Source organism: Procambarus clarkii, unplaced genomic scaffold, assembly GCF_040958095.1.
Source record: "Procambarus clarkii isolate CNS0578487 unplaced genomic scaffold, FALCON_Pclarkii_2.0 HiC_scaffold_336, whole genome shotgun sequence".
NCBI classification, from domain to species: domain Eukaryota; kingdom Metazoa; phylum Arthropoda; class Malacostraca; order Decapoda; family Cambaridae; genus Procambarus; species Procambarus clarkii.
Genome location: NW_027189369.1, coordinates 96,543 through 121,705, shown reverse-complemented (window position 1 = coordinate 121,705; position 25,163 = coordinate 96,543). Strand labels below are relative to the sequence as shown.

Below are 25,163 nucleotides of genomic sequence, written 5' to 3'. Positions count from 1 at the left end.
CCTTTGTCATTACAACTATATTTAAATTCCTCTTTGTTTCTAGCTCGGTGGATATTGTTTACCGAGAAGCGGACAGTGGGCTTGATCATATTACGTCACACTATTTCTTATTAACTTTATCCCTTGCCTGCGGAGAATATACCCAAACACTTGCATTTGTAGAGCAGAAGGTTTTGCCTAACCAGCGCATGTGCCAAGATCCCAACACATCTCCAGACTTTTGTTGTGATGTTGATCTACATGTTGATTCAAAGCGACATTTTCCTTTCCTTAGTATATTTAAACACTTTTTGGGGATGGTTGTGTAACGTATGATTGTTACGTCGTTGGGTAGATTAGATACACATTGTTTAGTGAGTTTTCATATTTATTTATTAGTCTTGATTACAGTAGTCGGTTGGTGGCATTGTCGTAAACGTTCAGACGGAGCTTGGAGCAGAGCAGAGAGCTGAGTGAGGCCGGAGTCGCGGAGCTCTATGTGGAAGAGTGTGGCGGCTCTATTGGGAATTGCCAGTGTCTGAACTCGGGGAGCGAGAACGTTGTAGCTCGATGTGGTCGTAGTCTGCTGTCTGCTCTGTGTCGAAGCTGTAGCGTCTTGGGTCAATTAGATCTGTACACGCTGAGTGCTACATTGTTAACTGTGGAAATTGTACTGTTCGCTATTCCTCATATCGCTTGCTTATATGGTGACTACACCTCGGCTCCCTCCAACAAGATGAGAAGAGTATTACCGGTAATTGGGGGAAAGGACTGTAGCTTCTATAATTAGTGCTAATTAGTTATGCTATTAAGATTATGAGATAATGGAGCGAGTATAAGATTAACTCGCTACAGTTATAACTGCATTCTAATCCTTTTATATTTCCTGAATGTTTGCAAATGTCCCTTACATATATGTACTTGTATGGATTTATATATACATTTTAAAGTTGTATGCACTAGTTAATTTGCTCGAAACATACTTAAAAGGGCTTTTCTACTGCAGGTGTGTTGGAGCTGCAGGTGTGTGCAACGGCACTTCAGGTGTGTATGAGGGAGCTACAGGTAATGTCCACCGTCCCCTCCACATGGTCACTGCTGTTAAAACCACTTGGGTCGCAACACGTGGGGAGCTCAGGTTACAATACATGAACACATTGCTGGTATGATATGTATACAGGTGTGTGAGGAAACTACAGGTATGTGAAGAAGCTACAGGTATGTGCGAGGGCGCTACAGGTATGTGCGAGGGCGCTGCAGGTGTGTGAGGGAGCTCGGGTTACAATACGGGAACACATTGCAGGTATGATATGTATACAGGTGTGTGAGGAAACTACAAGTATGTGAGGAAGCTACAGGTATGTGCGAGGGCGCTGCAGGTATGTGCGAGGGCGCTGCAGGTGTGTGAGGGAGCTCGGGTTACAATACGGGAACACATTGCAGGTATGATATGTATACAAGTGATGTAGGTTTTAAATCACTGAGGACAACACTGGTTGTATTAACATCAATTCAGAAGTTTCGTATCATAGTGATTAGACATCAGCAAGAGACCTCGGAGAGATTTTACTAGTCATGTATTAATGATGAAGATGCTGTTGATAATGTTCAAAGACTGACAACAACAGAAGTATCTACTGAAAATGTTTAAAATATTAAACTAAATATTTTCACAAGCATAGTGAAGGTCAAGCGGACATAATATTCAATTAATAATATTCTCTGAAGTGACTGGTGGTGTTATACGATACGTTTTTAAAGCCGTGTGTATACTATTCCAGTATGTTTGAATCTCGTAATCATGGAATAATTTTGATAGAGCATGAACAAATCGGGAACAAGAATACAAACATAAGAACATAGGAATGAAGGAAACTGCTGAAAGGTCTATTGGCCCATACGTAGCAGCTTTAACTTATATCCACCCAAACTCAAGAGATCCTACGTCTGTTATGTTACCCAGTAATTTGTTCTACAAGTCAACAACCCTGTTACCAAACTAGTATTTACCCAGGTCTTTCCTAAATCTAAACGTGTTCAATTTATATCTATTATTTCGCGTTCTATTCAGTGAAATATATAATACCTTATTAATATCTCCCTTATTATGCTTTATTATAGACTCGTTCCTCTCAATGTTTGCTGGAGGATGCAAGAATTATGAGAAGAATCAAAACAGATGAAGATAGACAGACTAAAGGGATAACCTGGACAAACTGGAGGAATGGTCTATAAAATAGCTGCTAAATTTCAACTCAGGAAAGTGTAAGGTAATGAAATTAGGCGAAGGGAGCAGGAGGCTGAACACAAGATACCATCTGGGAGGTGAAATCCTGCAAGAGTCCAATAGAGAGAAAGATCTGGGGGTTGATATCACACCGAACCTGTCCCCAGAGGCCCACATCAAAAGAATATCATCAGCGGAATATGCTAGACTGGCAAACATAAGAACTGCCTTTAGAAACTTGTGTAAGGAATCGTTCAGGACCCTGTATACCACTTATGTCAGACCAATCCTGGAATGTGCAGCTCCAGCCTTGAGTCCATACCTAGTTAAACACAAGACAGAGAAGAATCAGCGGTATGCCACCAGGCTCGTCCCGGAACTGAGAGGTATGAGCTACGAGAAAAGGCTAAAGGAGCTGAACCTCACGTCCCTGGAAAACAGAAGAGTAAGGGGAGACATGATAAATTCCCTGAGAATTTTGTAGGTGGTTGACAGAGTGGACAAAGACAAACTCTTCAGCACGGGTGGGACACGAACAAGGGGACACAAGTGGAAACTTAGTACCCAGATGAGACACAGAGACGCTAGAAAGAAATTTTTGTGTCAGAGTAGTTTATAAATGGAATGCACTAGGCAGTGATGTGGTGGAGGCTGACTCCATACAGTTTCAAATGTTGATATGATAGAGCCCAGTAGGCTCAGGAACCTGTACACCAGTTGATTGACAGTTGAGAGGCGGGAACAAAGAGACAAAGCCCAACCCCTGCAAGCCTAATTATGTGAGTACAATTAGGTGAGGTGAGTACCACACACCTTTCTCTGACGAAAGAGCAGAGTTCAACCCCAGCAAGCACAACTAGGGGAATACAACTAGGTGAATACACACACACACACACACACACACACACACACACACACACACACCTAAAAAACATTATATTAAATAAAAAAAATTATATTAAATAAAAAAAAAACATGCTTCAATACGACGGTCAAATGATGTCACCCGTCAATACGACGGCCAGGTGATGGCACCCGTCAATACGACGGCCAGGTGATGGCATCCGTCGATACGACGGCCAGGTGATGGCACCCGTCGATACGACGGCCAGGTGATGGCACCCGTCGATACGACGGCCAGGTGATGGCACCCGTCGATACGACGGCCAGGTGATGGCACCCGTCGATACGACGGCCAGGTGATGGCACCCGTCAATACGACGGCCAGGTGATGGCACCCGTCAATACGACGGCCAGGTGATGGCACCCGTCAATACGACGGCCAGGTGATGGCACCCGTCAATACGACGGCCAGGTGATGGCACCCGTCAATACGACGGTCAGGTGATGGCACCCGTCAATTCGACGGCCAGGTGATGGCACCCGTCAGTACGACGGCCAGGTGATGGCACCCGTCAATACGACGGTCACATGATGTCACCCGTCAGTACGACGGCCAGGTTATGGCACCCGTCAATACGACGGCCAGGTGATGGCACCCGTCAATACGACGGTCAGGTGATGGCACCCGTCAATACGACGGCCAGGTGATGGCACCCGTCAATACGACGGTCAGGTGATGGCACCCGTCAATACGACGGTCCGGGGATGGCACCCGTCAATAAGACGGTCAGGTGATGGCACCCGTCAATACGACAGTCAGGTGATGGCACCCGTCAATACGACAGTCAGGTGATGGCACCCGTCAATACGACGGCCAGGTGATGGCACCCGTCGGTACGACAGTCAAGTGATGGCACCCGTCAATACGACGGTCAGGTGATGGCACCCGTCAATACGACAGTCAGGTGATGGCACCCGTCAATACGACGGTCAGGTGATGGCACCCGTCAATACGACGGTCAGGTGATGGCACCCGTCAATACGACGGTCAGGTGATGGCACCCGTCAATACGACGGTCAGGTGATGGCACCCGTCAATACGACGGTCAGGTGATGGCACCCGTCAATACGACAGTCAGGTGATGGCACCCGTCAATACGACAGTCAGGTGATGGCACCCGTCAATCCGCTGGAGGTTCCAGCCTTCCGTCACCCACAACTTCACTACTGTAACCAGCGCCTGGGAGCCTCGTCAACATTCTCAAGGGCCTAACACCAATGGATGGGAACTATCAGGGGAAAGTGCAAAGCCATTACGACTATATAGCACTTGGAAGGCATCAGGATAAGGATTTGGCCTGGGACGGGGAAGGGGATGTGAGGAATGGTGCCCAGCCACTTGGACAGTCGGGAATTGAACGCCGTCCAGCAAGACGCAAGACTGTCGCTCTACTTTTTAGCGCAAGTGGATTTAATTTGGGTTTGTCCTTATAATGTGATAATTATGAAGGAAGAGGATTAGTTCATTTATGTTAAAACAAGTTCTCACATTTGAAGACAAAGTCACTTTTCTTGAAAAATGACTAGGAACATAATTGTTAAAAATTTAGTATTTTACGTATTTACTTTCCTTTAGAATTGATGAAAGTTAAGTCAGCTTGCAAATACGTGTGACTTGGGTCTTCACTTATTTCTATTCTCTCGTAATAACATGTGATGTTTTCGGTGTTCCTTACTTGGCTAAGATAGAGGATGGCCTTTCTCTCATTTATTTCCTTGACCCTCATACAGGCTGGTGCTTCCACACGCGACAGCCTGTAATTGTCTGTAACACAAAGAGTTGCCTTTAAGTTATAGGCAAGGTTTCCCGTTATGCCTAGCTCCTCCTCAATGATGTTATAGACGTCGGTGTCATGCTCTACACCGACGTTGATGCCTCCAGATTATATCACTTTCTGCTGGATAGCTTCGTCCAGAATAATCTTCTCTGACCCCAGAATGTTGACGAGACTGAAGATGCCTGGTGCTGACGCCAAGATGTCAGCCGCGTCAGATGGCATAATATTGCCTGCATTTAGTACAACAACTTTACCTACAGCGTCAGAGGTCAGCGCCACCGCTTCACTAATGGCCTGACTAATTACTGAACAATGCTGGGAGACGAGCCACGTCATCTACGTCGTTATCGAAAATACATCCAAACTAGTACTCTATAAATCCTGTATTTAAGACCGCAGGTTCGATTGTTTCAGCTAAGCTGACTTGTACTAGCCTGTTTAGCTATTAATGATAATCATTTAAACGGTAATGTTACGCGGAAGCGACAATTAACACAAAAATTTTTCAAAACTTTCTTTAATGTTGTTTACGTCAATAATAACAGCATATTTAAGGACGAAATTTTCACTGTTTCTTATTTCATAGTTACTCATGTAATTATACAGGTTCCACCTGGGTAACCTGGCAATGGGTTCACAAAACTGACATATTTTCATACCGTTTTCATACATCTCAGCATTATTGGGGTACAAAAAACATTTCGGACACTGTACCTGTTTGTCTGGCGAGACGCTCACGAGTCTTGTGCCGATGTCAAGTTTGAAGCTCAAACTGGATTGTTAATTGTTGTGGAAGCTATGTACCTCTGTAGCCTCTTGGAGCCCCATTTGATCTTGACACTCCAGGTCTTCCTGAGGGAGTGTGGAGTCGTGAGAGGGCATTACCACCGGCAGAAGTTTACTAAAGCCCCTACATCTTGTAGCGTCGAGCTCCCTCACGGCTTTTGTTAGTGCCTGTGAGTGTGTCTCGTGGTCTTGGGTCCCGAGCGGGTTTGATGATACATTTATTAAGCAGGTAGTAATTTTAGCGAGTTCGGCGGTGGTCATGTCTTTGTAAGGAAGAAGTTTGAAGGCAGCGCTCATCAGCTAATGCTGGCGGGTGAAGTCGAGGAGCATGGTGCCTGAGAAACTTTTGACAGAGTCGGTATTATTATCTGTATTATCATCATCACTATGACCGCTCTCCTCGATATTAATTTCGGTATTAATATCATCATTATTCCTGCTGTCCTAGGTATTAATTTCTGTATTACTATACATAGTGGCATTAACGGAGCCAATATTTGTGTCTGGCCTGGAAGATTCAACCTGGTCCTTATCGTTGTCTATATCTTTCGACACTGACCCTGAAGACTGGTCTCTCTCAGACTCCCCTCGGAAACAACAACACAACACTCTCACAATTTTCTTAATCACTGATAAACACATTTTTGATGCGAATAAATCTGTTTTAATTACCAAAATATATAGGTACAGTACAATCATCACATCTATAAATCTACTGCATAATTTAGTAAAGTTAGAATGTAACGACTAAACCACACATCAGAAAGTTGAGAAAGGACAAAGCTTTGGTCCGTCCTGGACAATCATCGATTCTTATAATGTATTGATAATGAACATGACATTCTCAGCCACGTTACTGTCACTCATCGTCTGATAACTTACAATGTACTAACCTGTTTGTGGAGAATATTGTTTGGTGGTAGACAGCAGGAAGAATGTTGGAGAGTTCGGAGTAGTTGGTAGTGAGAGTTGTGGGGGAGGTTGTTAGTGAGAGTTGTGGGGGAGGTTGTTAGTGAGAGTTGTGGGGAGGTTGTTAGTGAGAGTTGTGGGGAGGTTGTTAGTGAGAGTTGTGGGGAGGTTGTTAGTGAGAGTTGTGGGGAGGTTGTTAGAGTTGTGGGGAGGTTGTTAGTGAGAGTTGTGGGGAGGTTGTTAGTGAGAGTTGTGGGGAGGTTGTTAGTGAGAGTTGTGGGGAGGTTGTTAGTGAGAGTTGTGGGGAGGTTGTTAGCGAGAGTTGTGGGGTGGTTGTTAGTGAGAGTTGTGGGGAGGTTGTTAGTGAGAGTTGTGGGTGGTTGTTAGTGAGAGTTGTGGGGTGGTTGTTAGTGAGAGTTGTGGGGAGGTTAGTGAGAGTTGTGGGGAGGTTGTTAGCGAGGGTCGTGACGAGGTTGTTAGTGAGAGTTGTGACGAGGTTGTTAGCGAGAGTTGTGACGAGGTTGTTAGTGAGAGTTGTGAACAGTTGGTAGTGAGAGTTGTGAACAAGTTGTTAGCGAGAGTTGTGAACAAGTTGTTAGCGAGAGTTGTGAACAAGTTGTTAGCGAGAGTTGTGAACAAGTTGTTAGCGAGAGTTGTGAACAAGTTGTTAGCGAGAGTTGTGAACAAGTTGTTAGCGAGAGTTGTGAACAAGTTGTTAGCGAGAGTTGTGAACAAGTTGTTAGCGAGAGTTGTGGGGAGGTTGTTAGCGAGAGTTGTGGGGGGGTTGTTAGCGAGAGTTGTGGGGAGGTTGTTAGCGAGAGTTGTGGGGAGGTTGTTAGCGAGAGTTGTGGGGAGGTTGTTAGCGAGAGTTGTGGGGAGGTTGTTAGCGAGAGTTGTGGGGAGGTTGTTAGCGAGAGTTGTGGGAGGTTGTTAGTGAGAGTTGTGAACAGTTGGTAGTGAGAGTTGTGAACAGTTGGTAGTGAGAGTTGAGAACAGTTGGTAGCAAGAGTTGTGAACAGTTGGTAGTGAGAGTTGAGAACAGTTGGTAGTAAGAGTTGTGAACAGTTGGTAAGAAGAGTTGTGAACAGTAGGTAGCAAGAGTTGTGAACAGTTGGTAGTGAGAGTTGTGAACAGTTGTTAGCAAGAGTTGTGAACAGTTGGTAGCAAGAGTTGTGAACAGTTGGTAGTGAGAGTTGTGAACAGTTGGTAGTGAGAGTTGTGAACAGTTGGTAGTGAGAGTTGTGAACAGTTGGTAGCAAGAGTTGTGAACAGTTGGTAGTGAGAGTTGAGAACAGTTGGTAGCAAGAGTTGTGAACAGTTGGTAGCGAGAGTTGAGAACAGTTGGTAGTAAGAGTTGTGAACAGTTGGTAGCAAGAGTTGTGAACAGTTGGTAGCAAGAGTTGTGAACGGTAGGTAGCAAGAGTTGTGAACAGTTGGTAGCAAGAGTTGTGAACAGTTGGTAGCAAGAGTTGTGAACAGTTGGTAGTGAGAGTTGTGAACAGTTGGTAGTGAGAGTTGTGAACAGTTGGTAGTGAGAGTTGTGAACAGTTGGTAGTGAGAGTTGTGAACAGTTGGTAGTGAGAGTTGTGAACAGTTGGTAGTGAGAGTTGTGAACAGTTGGTAGCAAGAGTTGTGAACAGTTGGTAGTGAGAGTTGAGAACAGTTGGTAGCAAGAGTTGTGAACAGTTGGTAGCGAGAGTTGAGAACAGTTGGTAGTAAGAGTTGTGAACAGTTGGTAGTAAGAGTTGTGAACAGTAGGTAGCAAGAGTTGTGAACAGTTGGTAGTGAGAGTTGTGAAGTTGTTAGCAAGAGTTGTGAACAGTTGGTAGTGAGAGTTGAGAACAGTTGGTAGCAAGAGTTGTGAACAGTTGGTAGCAAGAGTTGTGAACAGTAGGTAGCAAGAGTTGTGAACAGTTGGTAGTGAGAGTTGTGAACAGTTGTTAGCAAGAGTTGTGAACAGTTGGTAGCAAGAGTTGTGAACAGTTGGTAGTGAGAGTTGAGAACAGTTGGTAGCAAGAGTTGAGAACAGTTGGTAGCAAGAGTTGTGAACAGTTGGTAGCAAGAGTTGTGAACAGTTGGTAGCAAGAGTTGTGAACAGTAGGTAGCAAGAGTTGTGAACAGTTGTTAGCGAGAGTTGTGAACAGTTGGTAGCAAGAGTTGTGAACAGTTGGTAGCAAGAGTTGTGAACGGTAGGTAGCAAGAGTTGTGAACGGTAGGTAGCAAGAGTTGTTAACAGTTGGTAGCAAGAGTTGTTAACAGTTGGTAGCAAGAGTTGTGAACAGTTGGTAGCAAGAGTTGTGAACAGTTGGTAGCGAGAGTTGTGAACAGTTGGTAGTGAGAGTTGTGAACAGTTGGTAGTGAGAGTTGTGAACAGTTGGTAGCAAGAGTTGTGAACAGTTGGTAGCAAGAGTTGTGAACAGTTGGTAGCGAGAGTTGTGAACAGTTGGTAGTGAGAGTTGTGAACAGTTGGTAGTGAGAGTTGTGAACAGTTGGTAGTGAGAGTTGTGAACAGTTGGTAGTGAGAGTTGTGAACAGTTGGTAGTGAGAGTTGTGAACAGTTGGTAGTGAGAGTTGTGAACAGTTGGTAGTGAGAGTTGTGAACAGTTGGTAGTGAGAGTTGTGAACAGTTGGTAGTGAGAGTTGTGAACAGTTGGTAGTGAGAGTTGTGAACAGTTGGTAGCGAGAGTTGTGAACAGTTGGTAGCGAGAGTTGTGAACAGTTGGTAGCGAGAGTTGTGAACAGTTGGTAGCGAGAGTTGTGAACAGTTGGTAGCGAGAGTTGTGAACAGTTGGTAGCGAGAGTTGTGAACAGTTGGTAGCGAGAGTTGTGAACAGTTGGTAGCGAGAGTTGTGAACAGTTGGTAGCGAGAGTTGTGAACAAGTTGTTAGCGAGAGTTGTGAACAAGTTGGTAGCAAGAGTTGTGAACAGTTGGTAGCGAGAGTTGTGAACAAGTTGTTAGCGAGAGTTGTGAACAAGTTGTTAGCGAGAGTTGTGAAGAAATTGGTATATGCTGTAATCATCTTGCATTACTCTCTCATAGGCTTCAGATGCGACCAAACTGGCATCAACTATGACTTAAATTAATTAAGATGGAGGGTAGAAATATCCTAATCTTCTCTATTGTTTTGAGATGCATCTTATTGTCTCAATAAACTTTCTCGAACTTGTACTTGAATGACTTAAGATTTCGTCGTTACTTGCATGTCACATAAGTCATTCAAATATCAAATCATAGTTATTAATGAATTATCTAGCTCTAATAGTCACTTACCTAGTGCATCGTTATGACAGATTTAGTGTGTGTGTACTCAACTAGTTGTGTTTGCGGGGGTTGAGCTCTGGCTCTTTGGTCCCGCCTTTCAACCGTCAATCAACTGATGTACAGATTCCTGAGCCTACCGGGCTCTGTCATATCTACATTTGAAACTGTGTATGGAGTCAGCCTCCACCACATCACTTCCTAGTGCATTTCATTTACTACTACTCTGACACGGAAAAAGTTCAGAGTAGTGTGTGTGTGTGTGTGTGTGTGTGTGTGTGTGTGTGTGTGTGTGTGTGTGTGTGTGTGTGTGCACTCATCTATTTGTGCTTGCGGGGTTGAGCTTTGGCTCTTTGGTCCAGCCTCTCAACTGTCAATCAACTGGTGTACAGATTCCTGAGCCTACTGGGCTCTATCATATCTACATTTGAAACTGTGTATGGAGTCAGCCTCCACCACATCAATGCCTAGTGCATTCCATCCGTTAACTACTCTGACACTGAAAAAGTTCGTTCTAACGTCCCTGTGGCTCATGTAGGTACTCAGTTTCCACCTGTGTCCCCTTGTTCGCGTAGCACCAGTGTTGAATAGTTTATCCTTGTTTACCCGGTCGATTCCCCTGAGGATTTTGTAGGTTGTGATCATGTCTCCCCTTACTCTTCTGTCTTCCAGTGTCGTAATGTGCATTTCCCGCAGCCTTTCCTCGTAACTCTTGCCTTTTAGTTCTGGGACTATTCTAGTGGCATACCTTTGGACTTTTTCCAGCTTCGTCATGTGCTTGACAAGGTACGGGCTCCATGCTGGGGCCGCATACTCCAGGATTGGTCTTATATATGTGGTGTACAAGATTCTGAATGATTCCTTACACAGGTTCCTGAACGCTGTTCTGATGTTAGCCAGCTGCGCATATGCCGCAGACGTTATTCTTTTTATGTGGGCTTTAGGAGACAGGTTTGGTGTGATATCAACTCCTTGATCTTTCTCTCTGTCTGTTTCATTAAGTACTTCGTCTCCTATTCTGTATCCTGTGTCTGGCCTCCTGTTTCCACTGCCTAGTTTCATTACATTAAAATTTACTCGGGTTGAACTTTAGTAGCCATTTGTTGGACCATTCATGCAGTCTGTCTAGGTCATCTTGTAGTCTCATACTGTCTTCCTCCGTCTTAATCCTCCCCATAATTTTTGCATCATCAGCAAACAATGAGAGGAATGATTTTATATCATCTGGAAGATCATTTACATATATGAGAAACAGTATGGGTCCAAGAACTGAACCCTGCGGGACCCCACTGGTGACGTCTCGCCAATCTGATACCTCACCCCGCACAGTAGCTCGCTGCCTTCTGTTACTTAGGTACTCCCTTATCCAATGGAGTACCTTCCCTTTCACTCCTGCCTGTATCTCCAGTTTTCGCACTAGTCTCTGGTTTGGCACTCTGTCAAAGGCTTTCTGGCAATCAAAAAATATGCAGTCTGCCTACCCCTCTCTTTCTTGTCTGATCGTAGAATTCAATTAGTCCTGTGAGGCATGACTTGCCATCCCTGAAACCATGTTGGTGTTGTCACAAAGTTCCTTCGCTCCAGATATTCAACTAGCTTTTTTCGCACAATTTTCTCCTTTATGCATAACTTGCATACCATTTCTTGCATGGTATGCAAGTTAAGGATACTGGCCTGTAGTTCAGTGCCTCCTGTCTATCCCCTTTCTTGTATATCGGGACTACGTTTGCCGCCTTCCAAATTTCTGGCAGTTCACCTGTTACCAGTGATTTGTTGTAGACCATGGAGAGTGGCAGGCACAGAGCTTCTGATCCCTTAGAGCCCATGGTGAGATTCCATCCAGGCCTGTAGTCTTTGTCACGTCCAAATCTAGCAGATGCTTCCTCACCTCCCCACTGGTAATCACTAGCTCCTCTAGTGGTGTCTGGTTTGATGTTCCCTCTCTTACCTCTGGGACTTCGCCTTGCTCTGAGTTGAGGACCTCCTTGGATGTCTTATTGAGTTCCTCGCAGACTTCCTTGTCATTTGTATTTAATTTTTCTGCCCCTACCCTCAGTTTCATTACCTGTTCCTTCACTGTTGTTTTCCTCCTGATGAGGCTATGCAGCAGTTTGGGTTGAATCTTTGCCTTGCTCGCCATGTCATTTTTATATTGCCTCTAACTCTCTTCTCACCCTGACGTATTCATTCATGGCGCTCTGGTATCTTTCGCTGCTCTCTAGTGTTCTATTGTTTCTATAGTTTTTCCCCGCCCATTTACTTTGGTGCTTTGCTGGCTTACAAATCTGATTAAACCATGGGTTTCTCATCTGAATTTCTTTTTTTTCCTTTTGGACTGGGACGAACTTGTCTGCTGCCTCCTTACACTTCTGTGTGATGTAGTCCATCATGTCTTTAACCGTCTTTCCTCTGAGCTCTGTTTCCCAAACTATTTCAGTTAGGAATTTTCTCATTTCCTCATAGTTTCCCTTCCAGAATGCCGGCTTCTTGCTTTCTGATCCCTTCCTTGAGTACATTAACCCTTCTTCGACCAGATATTCAAACAACAGTACACTGTGATCACTCATACCCACGGGGGCTTCAAGACCGATTTCCCTCATGTCTGAATCGTTCAGAGTGAATATTAAGACGAGTCTTGTGGGTTCATCATTGCCCCTCATTCTCGTGGGACCTTTGACATACTGACTTAAAAAGTTTCTAGTTGCCACTTCAAACAGTTTTGCTCTCCATGTTTCCTCACCATGTGGTTCCTTGTTTTCCCAGTCTATCCTTCCGTGATTAAAGTTCCCCATTATGAGCAGATGGGATCGATTTCTACAGGCAGCACCGGCTGCTCTCTCAATGATAGTGTTAACAGACATGTTTCTGTCATACTCTTGCCTGGGTCTTCTTTCATTTGGTAGTGGGTTATATCACTACTACTACTACTCTTGGTCCTCCCATTGCCATGGTGCCTGTTATGAAGCCTCTGAACCTTTCGCAGCCCGGAATAACCATCTCCTCGAAACTCCATTCCTTTCTCATCAGTAGAGCCACTCTACCTCCTCCCCTTCCTTCCCCCTCTTTCCTTATTACAGTGTAGTCATGTGGAAACACTGCATTCATTATGATTCCTGAGAGTTTTGTTTCTGAGAGTCCAATTACATCTGTTTTTTTGTGAGCTACGGGTTGAATATTCACTTGTCTCTTTAGTGAGCTGCACCCAGCAAGCTGCAGCCAGCCGTAAGCTGTCAACTGTCACCTGTCACTAAAGTGCTCAGCTTCACCCAAGTTATTTTTGGTCGGATAGTTCCATCATTCTTCAGCAGAAACCGGAATGGTATACAAGGAGACCAGGATTTTCCACAATCAACAATTGGTAGTCATTGGTACTAAAATCAACTACACGTCAGTCATCTAACATCATCGATTTTTTTAAGAACATGTGTTGTGTAATAATGTTAAAATGATATTTTGCTCAATTTTGTTGTCAATCAATTGTATAAAATATCTGAGAGTTAAGATCTCTGAATCCTAGGAACAAATTTTGGAAACCCTGAATGTTGAAAACTAGAATATAGTAGTGAAATTCTAGAAAAAAGTGGATATATAAAAAAAATTACATGGACCTGTTTAAGAAAGAGCTCTATTAGGAGAACTATTGCACTGCGCCTAAGACATAGGTTCTAGAAATGATAAGGGTAGCAGTTTCCTTGCTCCGAGTTCATTGGTGCAAGAGGGGTGGACAACATGATCCTGATACTCTTAGCTCGAAGTATGTGGACATTCTATTGCTGACTAATTTCAGAACTGTGATATTAAAATTAGTATTGATAATAGCGACTTCCTTTTAAGGTTGGGAAAATCGCATGTGGACATTGATTTTGAATGTTTGGTTAATTAAGTGACATGCTGTGGCATAAAGTGACCACAGGTGTTGAGTGAAACACATGAATGACGGAACACGTCGATGGACGACGAAGGCCAATGATTTTTGTTCGCCAGATTTTGTGATAGGGATTGAGATATTGAATTTAGTTATATCAAGTCTGGGTATAGGATGTTTTATTCTTCCAGATGTATTGGGAAGATTGCTGGACTGTAAACAACATTATAGTTGTAGAGTGAACCAGCCAAGCTGATTTGGCTGGATTAACCTTTGAGGCGTTGGTTCAATTTTTATATAAAGTAAAGGATTGGCCCTGGTAACCGTTACACCACTGCTACATCAAGATCGACCAAGGCATTTAATATCCAGTCTGAAGCCTTCCCAGACCTCCCTACCAGAGGCGCCACGAGTGGTGCCACCACACAACACCTCAACTACTGGACTAGTAACTCCCGCGGCAGCAGCCAATCACAGACCCAGGAGTCGCCACTCATCCAGCCCGGCCAAACACCGACTCAGCCGTCGCCACCAACCCATCCTTGGACCAAATCCATTTTATCCAACAGTTAACCCCAAAGACGAATTCATCAATTTTAACATTGTTCGTTCAAAACGAAGTAAGTAAGTAATTATCAAAAGAAGGCACCAAACCGGGAAGGCTATGTAGCACCATCAAATACGCAAAATAATCAGAGGGCGCTAAATATCACCAAGGATGCCAATACGAGAACAAAAACGCATAAGGGCGAACGATATCAAAAGTATCCGAGTCACCAAGAATTCTATCGAGGGGCAGGTGACCGCGAGGGGCGGTCGGAAAGCAAGACACACGCTCGTCCTGGAAGTCAGGACATTCAAGAAGGACATGCACGACCGTAAGAGGGACAATGCAACTAGGACAATAAGGAGCAGGGCGGCGCTCCATCCAGTGACCATGGGTTAAGCGAGTATGGCCAATACGCAACCTCGCCATAAGCTGTTTCCCACCGCCGGTTACAGTGGAAGGAGGACGGCCACGAGGAAACACAAGATTTAAGAGTATGTAGCTTGTTACCAGTAACAGACAACCAAGAAGCCTGCCAACGGGTAAGGACTGAGGAATGGATAACCGGGTAAAAGTCGGAATATGGAATGCCTTTACGAGAGATGGGACAAGAGCGGACAGCTTCCTTGGCGGCAGCATCCGCACGCTCATTTAAACACACACCAATATGGCTGGGAACCCAACAAAACTCAACCGACTTAAATTTACTGTGAACAAGAAACAGCCAATGTTGGATCTCGACAACTACTGGATGAACCGGATTAAAGGACCCGAGAGCCATGAGGGAACTACGAGAGTCAACAACAAAAACAAAGCAAGACACACAACGAGAAAGCAGGAGACGAAGAGCACAGAGAATAGCATAAAGTTCCGCTGTAAAGATGCTAGTCTCCGGAGGCAAGCGACACATATAAGTGCGATCAGGAAAAAACAACAGAGTAGCCAACACCGTCCGCTGACTTAGACCCATCGGTGAAGACAGAAACGGAGCGGGAGTGAGAAGAAAAGTGCTCGAGGAAAAGGCGTTTTAGAACCGTAGGAGGGGTAAAAGCTTTAGTGATAAGGGTCAAGAATGTACAAAACCGCGAAAGAGGGACCCTCCACGGGGGCAAAGAAGGAACAACACGAGGAGAAACATTAGAAATACGACGGAAAGAGAATCCTGTAGGCGAGATAACCGGAAAAGCATCAAGACGGCGAAGAGTAGAAGGAGAAGCAGACGAGTAAGCAGGGCAACCATAATCGAGCTTAGACAGGACGAGAGAGGAATGCAAAGCAAGGAGAGTGCGCCTATCTGCCCCCAAGAAGTATGGGACAAGACCCGAAGGAGGGTAAGGGCCTTAGAGCACTCAACACGGAGGTAAGAGATATGGGGAGACCAAGACAACGAGTGTCAAGGAATAACCCCAAAAGCTTCGCGGAATCTTTGTATTCAAGGGGATGACCATAAAGTGACAAAAGAGGGACGAAGAACAACCCGTTTCCGTGTAAAAGTCATGGCACAAGTCTTAAAAGTAGAGAACTTGAAGCCATGATCTGTGGCCCAAGACGACACGGCATCAATTGCAAGTTGAAGCCGGCGTTGAAGGAGAGGCGAATCATCACCCTGACAACAAAGGGTAAGATCATCGACATAGAGAGCGGAGGAAGACACCAGAAGGAAGAGAGGAAAGAAGACCATTGAGGGCAACCAGAAAAAGAGTAGTGCTCAGAACACTACCCTGGGGCACACCTTCGTATTGCTGAAAAGAGGGAGAGAGAGCGGTACCAAGGCGCACCCGAAAGGAACGACGAGAGAGGAAGCTGCGGAGAAAGAGAGGGAGATGACCACGAAGGCCAAAAGAATGAAGTTGAGATAGGATATGATAACTCCAAGTGGTGTCGTAAGCCTTTTCCAGGTCAAAAAGGACGGCAACAACGGAGGTCTTTGCAGCAAAAGCAGTACGAATATAGACCTCCAAGTTCACCTGGACATCTGTCGTGCTGCGGCACTTCCGGAAACCAAATTGAGAAGGGGAGAGGAGGTGATGGTGTTCCAGGAACCACATCAGACGAACGTTAACCATACGTTCAAGAGTTTGCAGACACAACTTGTGAGAGCAAAAGGGCTAAAGTCCTTAGGGGAAGTACCCATAGACCCCGGTTTGCGAACAGGGAGGACAACGGCATCGACCCAGTCCTCAGGGACTGACGACGACTCCCAGATCCGATTATACAGACTCAGTAAATACTGAGACGTGCTCGGAGGGAGATGGCGAAGCATCTCATAATGAATACCATCGGAGCCCGCCGCCGTAGAACCGCAGAGGGCCAGAGCAGAACGAAGTTCAGAGAGAGAGAGAAGGGATCATTATAGGGAAGCTGAAGATGAGTGCAGAAATCTAAAGGACGAGACTCAAGGACAGGTTTACGAAGAAGGAAAGATTGGGGAAGATGAAGACCAGAGCTAACAGAAGAAAAGTGGGAACCCAGTTCGGAAGCGACCTGCAACGGGTCCGCCACAAGAGTATCATGGAGGTGAAGGACCGGTGAAACATCGGGGACGAACTTACCCGCTATCTTGCGGATACGCTTCCAGATCTGGGCCAGAGGGGTTTCGGACGTAATTGTTGAGACATAAGGTGCCCAACATTCACGTTTAGCCGTACGGATGGCCCTACGGGCCACCGCACTCGCTTTCCGAAAGAAAAGAAAAGAATCGGTCGTCTGCCTACGGCGGTGCCACTTCCAGGCTGCACGCTTACAGCGGACAGCCCGAGCACAGTCCGCATTCCACCAGAGAACGCACTTCCGTGGACCCCGAGAGGAAGAGCGAGGAATAGAGCGGAGGGCAGCGTTGAAGACAGTGTCATGAAAAAGGAGGAGAGCGCGAGAGAGAGGCAGAAGGGAGAGGTCAGAGAGCAGCACTGAGGGTAAATAGGGTCCAGTCTGCCTTAGCAAACTGCCACCTAGGGAAAGAGAGGGAAGGGCGAAAAGAGAAAAAGGAAACAAGGATGGGGAAATGATCACTTCCATGGAGGTCATCAAGAACCTGCCACGTGAAATCTAAGTAAAGAGAAGAAGAGCAGAGAGAAAGATCAAGACAAGAAAGGGTGCGAGTCCGAGAGTCCAAATGAGTGGGCTCACCAGAATTCAGAAGAGACAGGGAAGGAGAGAGGAGAAACGGCTCAAGGAGGCGACCCCGGGTATTCGTCAGAACGTCACCCCAAAGAGAATGACGACAATTGAAGTCACCCAGCAGGAGCACAGGCTCCGGCAAGGAGTCTAGGAGGTGTTTCAAATCAGGAAGAGAGAGCGGGACTCTCGGGGGGAGATAAATGGAACAAACTGTGTACCATTTCCCCACAAAGATACGAGCAGTAGAACAATGGAGAGGCAAAGGAAAAAGTAAAGGAACAAAGGGAACATCAGCACGAATCAAGAGAGTAGAAGAATTAGAAGCCCCAGCAATGGCTGGAGGGGGAGGGAGAGAAAGGAATAGCCACGAAAACGACCAGGACGAGCACCAAGCATTGGCTCCTGGAGACAGACACAAAGGGGCGAAAATCGCGAAATCAGAAGTTGGAGTTCGAGGAAATTGGCGTAATAACCTCGAACATTCCATTGAAGAATGGACAACGACGAGAAGAGAAAAGACAAAAACAGAGAACAAGGAAGAAACAAATGCGAAAGAGCAACAGAGCACGTTAAAGAATATCAGGGTCGGGATCAGGGTCAGCAAAGTCAGGGTTAGGGGGCATGGGTAAACTGAGCAAAGACGGAGGGAAGGAAACGGGAGAACAGATCAGAGGTTGGCGGGCGGGGTCCGGAGGAGGAGGAGGAGGAGGAGGAGGAAGAGGAGGAGGAGGAGGAGACAACGGAGAGGAGTAGTCAAGGACAGCAGCAGGAAGAGGGGGAGTAGAAAGAGGGGAGCGCACCCCAGCAAGAGCAGCAACCGAAAGGGAAGCAGGGGCCAAAGAAACCTCCATAGCAGGAACAGGGGGCGCAATCACTGAAACGGGAGGGGAAGGAGCAACAGAGCCAGAAGTAGGAGCTGAGGAAGAAAGCGAAGCGTTTTTACCCCCCAGGTAGGAGGAGGGAGAGGAGCCAGGCTTACGCTTCTGACTCAGAGACAGGTGTTCCAGCAACTACGTACTGGGCAACGGATTCCAGCGTCTCAACAGGAGAAGCTGAACGAGAGCACACACGACAGCCATTGGGAGAGTGATGGACATCAGCTCGTACCGACAGGCGGTGTAGAGAGTCAATAGACGGAGAAGGATGGGAAGGAGGATCGGAGGGAGACGAGGAAGAAGACACAGGAGACATGACAGATCGGGCAGGAAGAAGGGGAACCCCCAGACAGGAGGACCAGGAGGGGAACCCTTCGGGACAGAACCCAATGGAACAGAGGAGGGGGCAGTGGGCGTATCAGGGTCCAAGGCCTGGAAACGGTTTGGGTCTAAGGAAGGTGGGAAGGACGAGGAGAGGAAGAACGCAACACGCGAGCAATAAGAGACGTTAGCATAAGGTGGGAGCCGGCAATCCTGGTGTCTCGCCTTAGGAAAAGATAAACGCTCCCGATGCTTCAAGTTGAGGATGGCTGACTCAAGATTTTAATGTATACACGCACGGGAGAAGGTAGGGTGCGCCTCACCGCAATTGAGGCAGCGAGCCTGGGGAGAAGTGCACTCCGACTTAGAGTGACCTTCGCCCCCACACAAAGGACAGAGAGAGACAGTTCCAGAGAAGCAGAGGGCACCATACCCAAACCTTCAGCACTTACTACAGAGTCGAGGAGAGGGAATGTACTTCTGGACGGAGCACCTGGCACCAGCAAGAATGACAGATGGCGGAAGGGTCCTACCATCAAAGGTAATCTTCACAACCCGAAGGGAATGATGGCGACGACCACGAGGGGGGACGAGGTAAACGAGTCTACTTGGAGGACAGAATGGCCCTGGGCATCGGAGATATGACGAATATCCTCGTGGCAGTCCTGGAGATTCCGAACACCGGTAGCAACATGGGGTGGGAGGAGAATAGTGCCAACACTGGCATTCAACCGAGCGTTCTTGGAGACGCAAACACGGGTCTCCCCCAAGGCAGGATAAGGCGGCCAAGTGGGTGGCTACATCCTTAGGAGGAGCAGCAACGAAACATGCACCGAGACGGGTGGGATGGAAAGTAACAGAGGCATGTACGGAATCAAGAAGGTGCCTATGATGGGAGAAACCATCAGGAGGTGCAGAATCAAGAGGGCGGAGACCAAAGTATTTGGCCCACGAAGCGGGACCAAACAAGGCTTGATACGCATCAGTACGGGAAGGAATCAAGCGAGTGCGGCCGTGTCGAGGACGGCGTTGAGAACCCCCAGAGAGGGGTTAAAAGGCGCAGTAGTCACAACTTGAGACTGAGCTGTGCCAGGGGACGAGGTGGTCACCACTGGGGGCTTGTGGCTTGACCCAACCACAGAGGAGGGAGGGGTCGCCGAGTGTAGTCAGGAGGGTCAAAGGAGGAGCAAGGTCGGGGCCCAACACAGCGGGGCTTCAGAGCCAGGTTAGGCAGTATGAGGGTGTACCCCAGGGTAGTGTTCTGAGCACTCCTCTTTTCTAGTTGACCTCAATAGTCTTCTATCCTCTCTTCCTTCTGGCGTCTTCTCCGCTCTCTTTGTTGACGATCTTACCCTTTGCTGTCAGGGTGATGATTCGCCTCTCCTTCAACAGCGGCTTCAACTTGCGATTAAATGCCGTGTCATCTTGGGCCACCGATCATGGTTTCAAGTTCTCTGCGTCTAAGACTTGTGCTATGACTTTTACACGGAAGCATGTCGTTCTTCGTCCCTCTTTTTCGCTTTATGGTCATCCCCTTGTGTATAGGGACTCCGCTAAGTGTTTATGGTTAATCTTTGACACTCGTTTGTCATGGTCGCCCCATATCTCTTTCCTCAGAGTTGGAAGCTCTAAGGCCCTTAACCTACTAAAGGTTTTGTCCCATACTTCTTGGAAAGCGGATAGGAGCACGCTCTTCTATTTGCACTCCTCTCGTCCTGTCTAAACTCGATTATGGTTGCACTGCATACTCTTCAGCTTCTCCTCCTCCTCATCGTCGTCTTGATGCTTTGCACCATATTGAGTTGCGTCTCGGCTCTGGTGCCTTTCGTTCGACTCCCGCCCTCAGCTTGTATGTTGACACTGGCTTCCTATCTCACCAGGACCGCCGTGATCGCTACTGTCTTCGCTATCTTGCGAGGTCCTTACAACATCCTTCCTCTCGCCTCTGTCGTGCTTTAACTTTTACCCCTTCTGTGGTTCCTGTTCCTCCTCATCGCCTCCCACTTTGTCCGACTATCTCGTCTACAGGATTCTCTTTCCGTTCGTATTTCTAATGTTTCTCCTCGTATTGTTCCTTCCTTGGCTCCCCTGTGGAGAGTCCCCTTTCCGAAGTTTTGTATGTCTTTGACCCATATCACTAAAGCTTTTACACTTCCTACGGTTCTGAAACGCCTTTTTCTTGAGCACTTTTCTTTGTACTCCCACTCTGTTTCCATCTTCACCGATGGGTCTAAGTCTGCGAACGGTGTGGGCTATTCTGCTGTTTTTTCCTGACCGCACTTATGTGTCGCCTCCCTTTGGAGGCTAGCGTCTTCACAGCAGAATTTCATTCTATTCTCTATGCTCTCCGTTTCTTGCTTTCTCATTGTCAATCCTTCTTTGTGGTTGTAGTTGACTCTCGTAGTGGCCTCATGGCTCAAGGGGTCCTTTAATCCTGTCCATCCGGTGGTCATAGAGATTCAACATTGGCTGCTTCTTATCTCTAGTAAATTTAAATCTGTAGAGTTTTGCTGGGTTTTCTTGAAGTTATCTTGAGATGATTTCGGGGCTTTAGTGTCCCAGCGGCCAGGTCCTCGACCAGGCCTCCACCCCCCAGGAAGCAGCCCGTGACAGCTGACTAACACCCAGGTACCTATTTTACTGCTAGGTAACAGGGGCATAGGGTGAAAGAAACTCTGCCCATTGTTTCTCGCCGGCGCCCGGGATCGAACCCGGGACCACAGGATCACAAGTCCAGTGTGATGTCCGCTCGGCCGACCGGGGTTCCCAGCCATATTGGTGTTTCTTTAAATGAGTGCGGATGCTGCCTCTAGAGAAGCTATCCATTCTTGTCCCATCTCCTGTAAAGGTATTCCTTATTCCGACTTTTATCCAGTTATTCATTCCTCCATCTTTGCCCGTTGGCAGCGTTGTTGGTCTTCTGTAGTTGGTAACAAGCTGCGTACTCCCAAACATAGTGTATCCCTGTGGCCTGCCTTCCTGCCACTGTAACCGGCGGTGGGAAACGGCTCTAGCAAGGTTGCACATTGGCCATACTCGCTTAACTCACGGTCACTTAGTTTGCACAATTAGGAGCAGGGAGGGGCTCCATTGAGTTGTCCCTCTTGCAGTTGTGTATATCCTTGTTGAATATCCTGACTTCCAGGACGTGCGTGTGCCTTGCTTTCCGACAGTCCCTTGTGGTCACTTGTCCCTCGCTAGAATTCTTGGTGAATCGAATACTTTTGATTTCGTTCACCTAATGCGTTTCTGTTCTCGTATTGGCATTCTTGGTGATATTTAGCGCCCTCAGATTATTTTGCACTCTGATAGTGCTACATAGCCTTCCCAGTTTGGTCCCTTCTTTTGATAATTACTTACTCTTCGCTGACCTCACTATATGGTGGCAGTGGCGGACAGTGGCGGCGGTGGCGGACAGTGGCGGCGGTGGCGGACAGTGGCGGACACTGGCGGCTGTGTCTGGCGGTGGTGGCGGGCGGTGGCGGGTGGCGGCGTCTGTGATGAGTGGTGGCGGCTGGCGGTGGTGGGTGGTGGCGGCGGTGGTGGTGGGTGGTGGTGGTGGCGGCGGCGGCGGCTGGTGGTGGTGGGTGGTAGCGGCAGTGGTAGTGGGTGGTGGTGGCGGCGGCGGTTGGTGGGTGGCAGCGGCGGCTGGTGGTGGTGGGTGGTGGCGGTGGGTGGTGGCGGCTGTGGCGGGCGGTGGCGGACAGTGGCGAGCGGTGGCGGACAGTGGCGGCGGTGGCGGACAGTGGCGGCGGTGGCGGACACTGGCGGCTGTGTCTGGCGGTGGTGGCGGGCGGTGGCGGGTGGCGGCGTCTGTGATGAGTGGTGGCGGCTGGCGGTGGTGAATGGTGGCGGCGGTGGTGGTGGGTGGTGGTGGCGGCGGCGGCTGGTGGTGGTGGGTGGTGGCGGCGGCGGTGGTGGTGGGTGGTGGCGGCGGCGGCGGCTGGTGGTGGCGGCGGCGGCGGCTGGTGGTGGTGGGTGGTGGCGGCGGGTGGTGGGTGGCGGCGGCGGCTGGTGGTGGTGGGTGGTGGCGCGCGGGTGGCGGGCGGCGGCGGCTGTGATGGGTGGTGACGATCGGCGGTGGGGGGGGCTGGTGGCGGCTGGCGGTGGCGGCTTGCTAAATAATTATAATTTGAAACAGGACAAAAAATCCAACATATATATAAAAACCAACATTAGAGATCACGAGGCCTAGGCCTCGCCTGTGACCACACATCCTGCCTCCCTGGCCTGCTACCCTCTCACACCTCACACTCTTAACTCTCTCATAATCACTCTCACTCTCAATCACTCATACGCACTATTACTCACTCTTACTCTCAATCACTCTTACACACTATTACTCACTCTTACTCTCAATCACTCTTACGCACTATTACTCACTCTTACTCTCAGTCATCCTTACTCACTCTCATACTCACTCTTACTCTCTGTCACTCTTACTCTGTCACTCTTACTCTCTGTCACTCTTACTCTCTGTCACTCTTACTCTCTGTCACTCTTACTCTCTGTCACTCTTACTCTCTGTCACTCTTACTCTCTGTCACTCTTACTCTGTCACTCTTACTCTCTGTCACTCTTACTCTCTGTCACTCTTACTCTGTCACTCTTACTCTCTGTCACTCTTACTCTCTGTCACTCTTACTCTGTCATTCTTACTCACTCTCAGTCACCCTTACCCATTCATACTCCCTCTCTCACTCTTACTCTCATACTCTTACTCTCAATTACTCTTACTCTCAATCACTCTTACTCCCAATCACTCCTACTCCCAATCACTCCTACTCTCAATCACTCCTACTCTCATTCTTACTCTTACTCTTACTCCCAATCACTCTTACTCTCAATCACTCTTATTCTCATTCTTACTCTTACTCTCACTCTTACTCCCAATCACTCTTACTCCCAATCACTCTTACTCTCAATCACTCTTACTCTCAATCACTCTTACTCTCATTCTTACTCTTACTCTTACTCTCAATCACTCTTATTCTCATTCTTACTCCTACTCCCAATCACTCTTACTCTCAATCACTCTTACTCCCAATCACTCTTACTCTCAATCACTCTTACTCTCAATCACTTTTACTCTCAATCACTCTTACTCTCACTAACTCTCAATCACTCTTACTCTCACTCTAACTCTCAATCACTCTTACGCACTATTACTCACTCTTTCTCTCAGTCATCCTTACTCACTCTCATACTCACTCTTACTCTGTCACTCTTACTCTCTGTCACTCTTACTCTCTGTCACTCTTACTCTCTGTCACTCTTACTCTCTGTCACTCTTACTCTCTGTCACTCTTACTCTCTGTCACTCTTACTCTCTGTCACTCTTACTCTGTCACTCTTACTCTCTGTCACTCTTACTCTGTCACTCTTACTCTGTCACTCTTACTCTCTATCACTCTTACTCTGTCATTCTTACTCTGTCACTCTTACTCACTCTCAGTCACCCTTACCCATTCATACTCTCTCACTCTTGCTCTCATACTCTTACTCTCAATTACTCCTACTCTCAATCACTCTTACTCCCAATCACTCCTACTCCCAATCACTCCTACTCTCAATCACTCCTACTCTCATTCTTACTCTTACTCTTACTCCCAATCACTCTTACTCTCAATCACTCTTACTCTCAATCACTCTTACTCTCATTCTTACTCTTACTCACTCTTACTCTCAATCACTCTTATTCTCATTCTTACTCCTACTCTCACTCTAACTCCTACTCCCAATCACTCTTACTCTCAATCACTCTTACTCTCAATCACTCTTACTCTCAATCACTCTTACTCTCAATCACTCTTACTCTCAATCACTCTTACTCTCAATCACTCTTACTCTCAATCACTCTTACTCTCAATCACTCTTACTCTCAGTCACTCTTACTCTCACTCACTCTTACTCTCATACTCACCCTTACTCTCAATCACTTTACTCTCACTCTTACTCATTCTGTCACCCTTACTCTCACTCTTACTCACTCTGTCACTCTTACTCACTCTCATAATTTATAATTAAACCTTTGTGTTTGGATTTTTTGAGTAAAAGTTTCTCAAAGGCTCTCCTGCACCATTCTCAATGCAAATCATTCCCACACCTATGGGAAGAGATAGGCTAACGTTGTGTAGATGATTTGTGTTTGCTGGGATAGATATTGGTGAGCGCTGCTCATGACATAGAAGATACTCTGGCTAAATAGCTGACTAAAGGGGAATGGGGAGGGAAAACTGAATTACCTACTTCCACCTCAATGATGTGGACTTGTCCTCTGTTGAAAGTTGAATTGTAGCTCCTGGTCCCGGCTCTCGACTCGCTGTAGGGAATGCCCCCACACACACACTGATGCTCCCTCCAGGAACCCAATCAACACTCAAAAACGCATCTTCACCGTGCTCTATCCTCTGCTGGCCCGTGCTCCTCCACAACCTCTTGAAGGGTTGGAGTCGGTCTCCTGGTCGTCGACTTCTCCTCACAACTACGTCTGCAGTCCTTTCTCTCGGCTGCAGTCGTTCTGATTCCCAGTTAGCTTCGTTCTTCTCCTGCCTCTCGGCGGATTGGCCCAGCCGCTACGTCGTCACCTAAACTGGT

General features: G+C 47.1%; 1 long non-coding RNA gene across 1 annotated transcript in view; it reads left to right on the top strand.

Annotated features, from left to right (window-relative positions):
• LOC138361377 (uncharacterized) overlaps positions 1-25,163 on the top strand; it is a 43,758-nt gene that overhangs the window by 2,197 nt on the left and 16,398 nt on the right. Inside the window, exon 2 of the long non-coding RNA XR_011226937.1 lies at positions 986-1,023. This is a non-coding gene — a long non-coding RNA (uncharacterized lncRNA). The remainder of the gene's footprint in view (positions 1-985; positions 1,024-25,163) is intronic.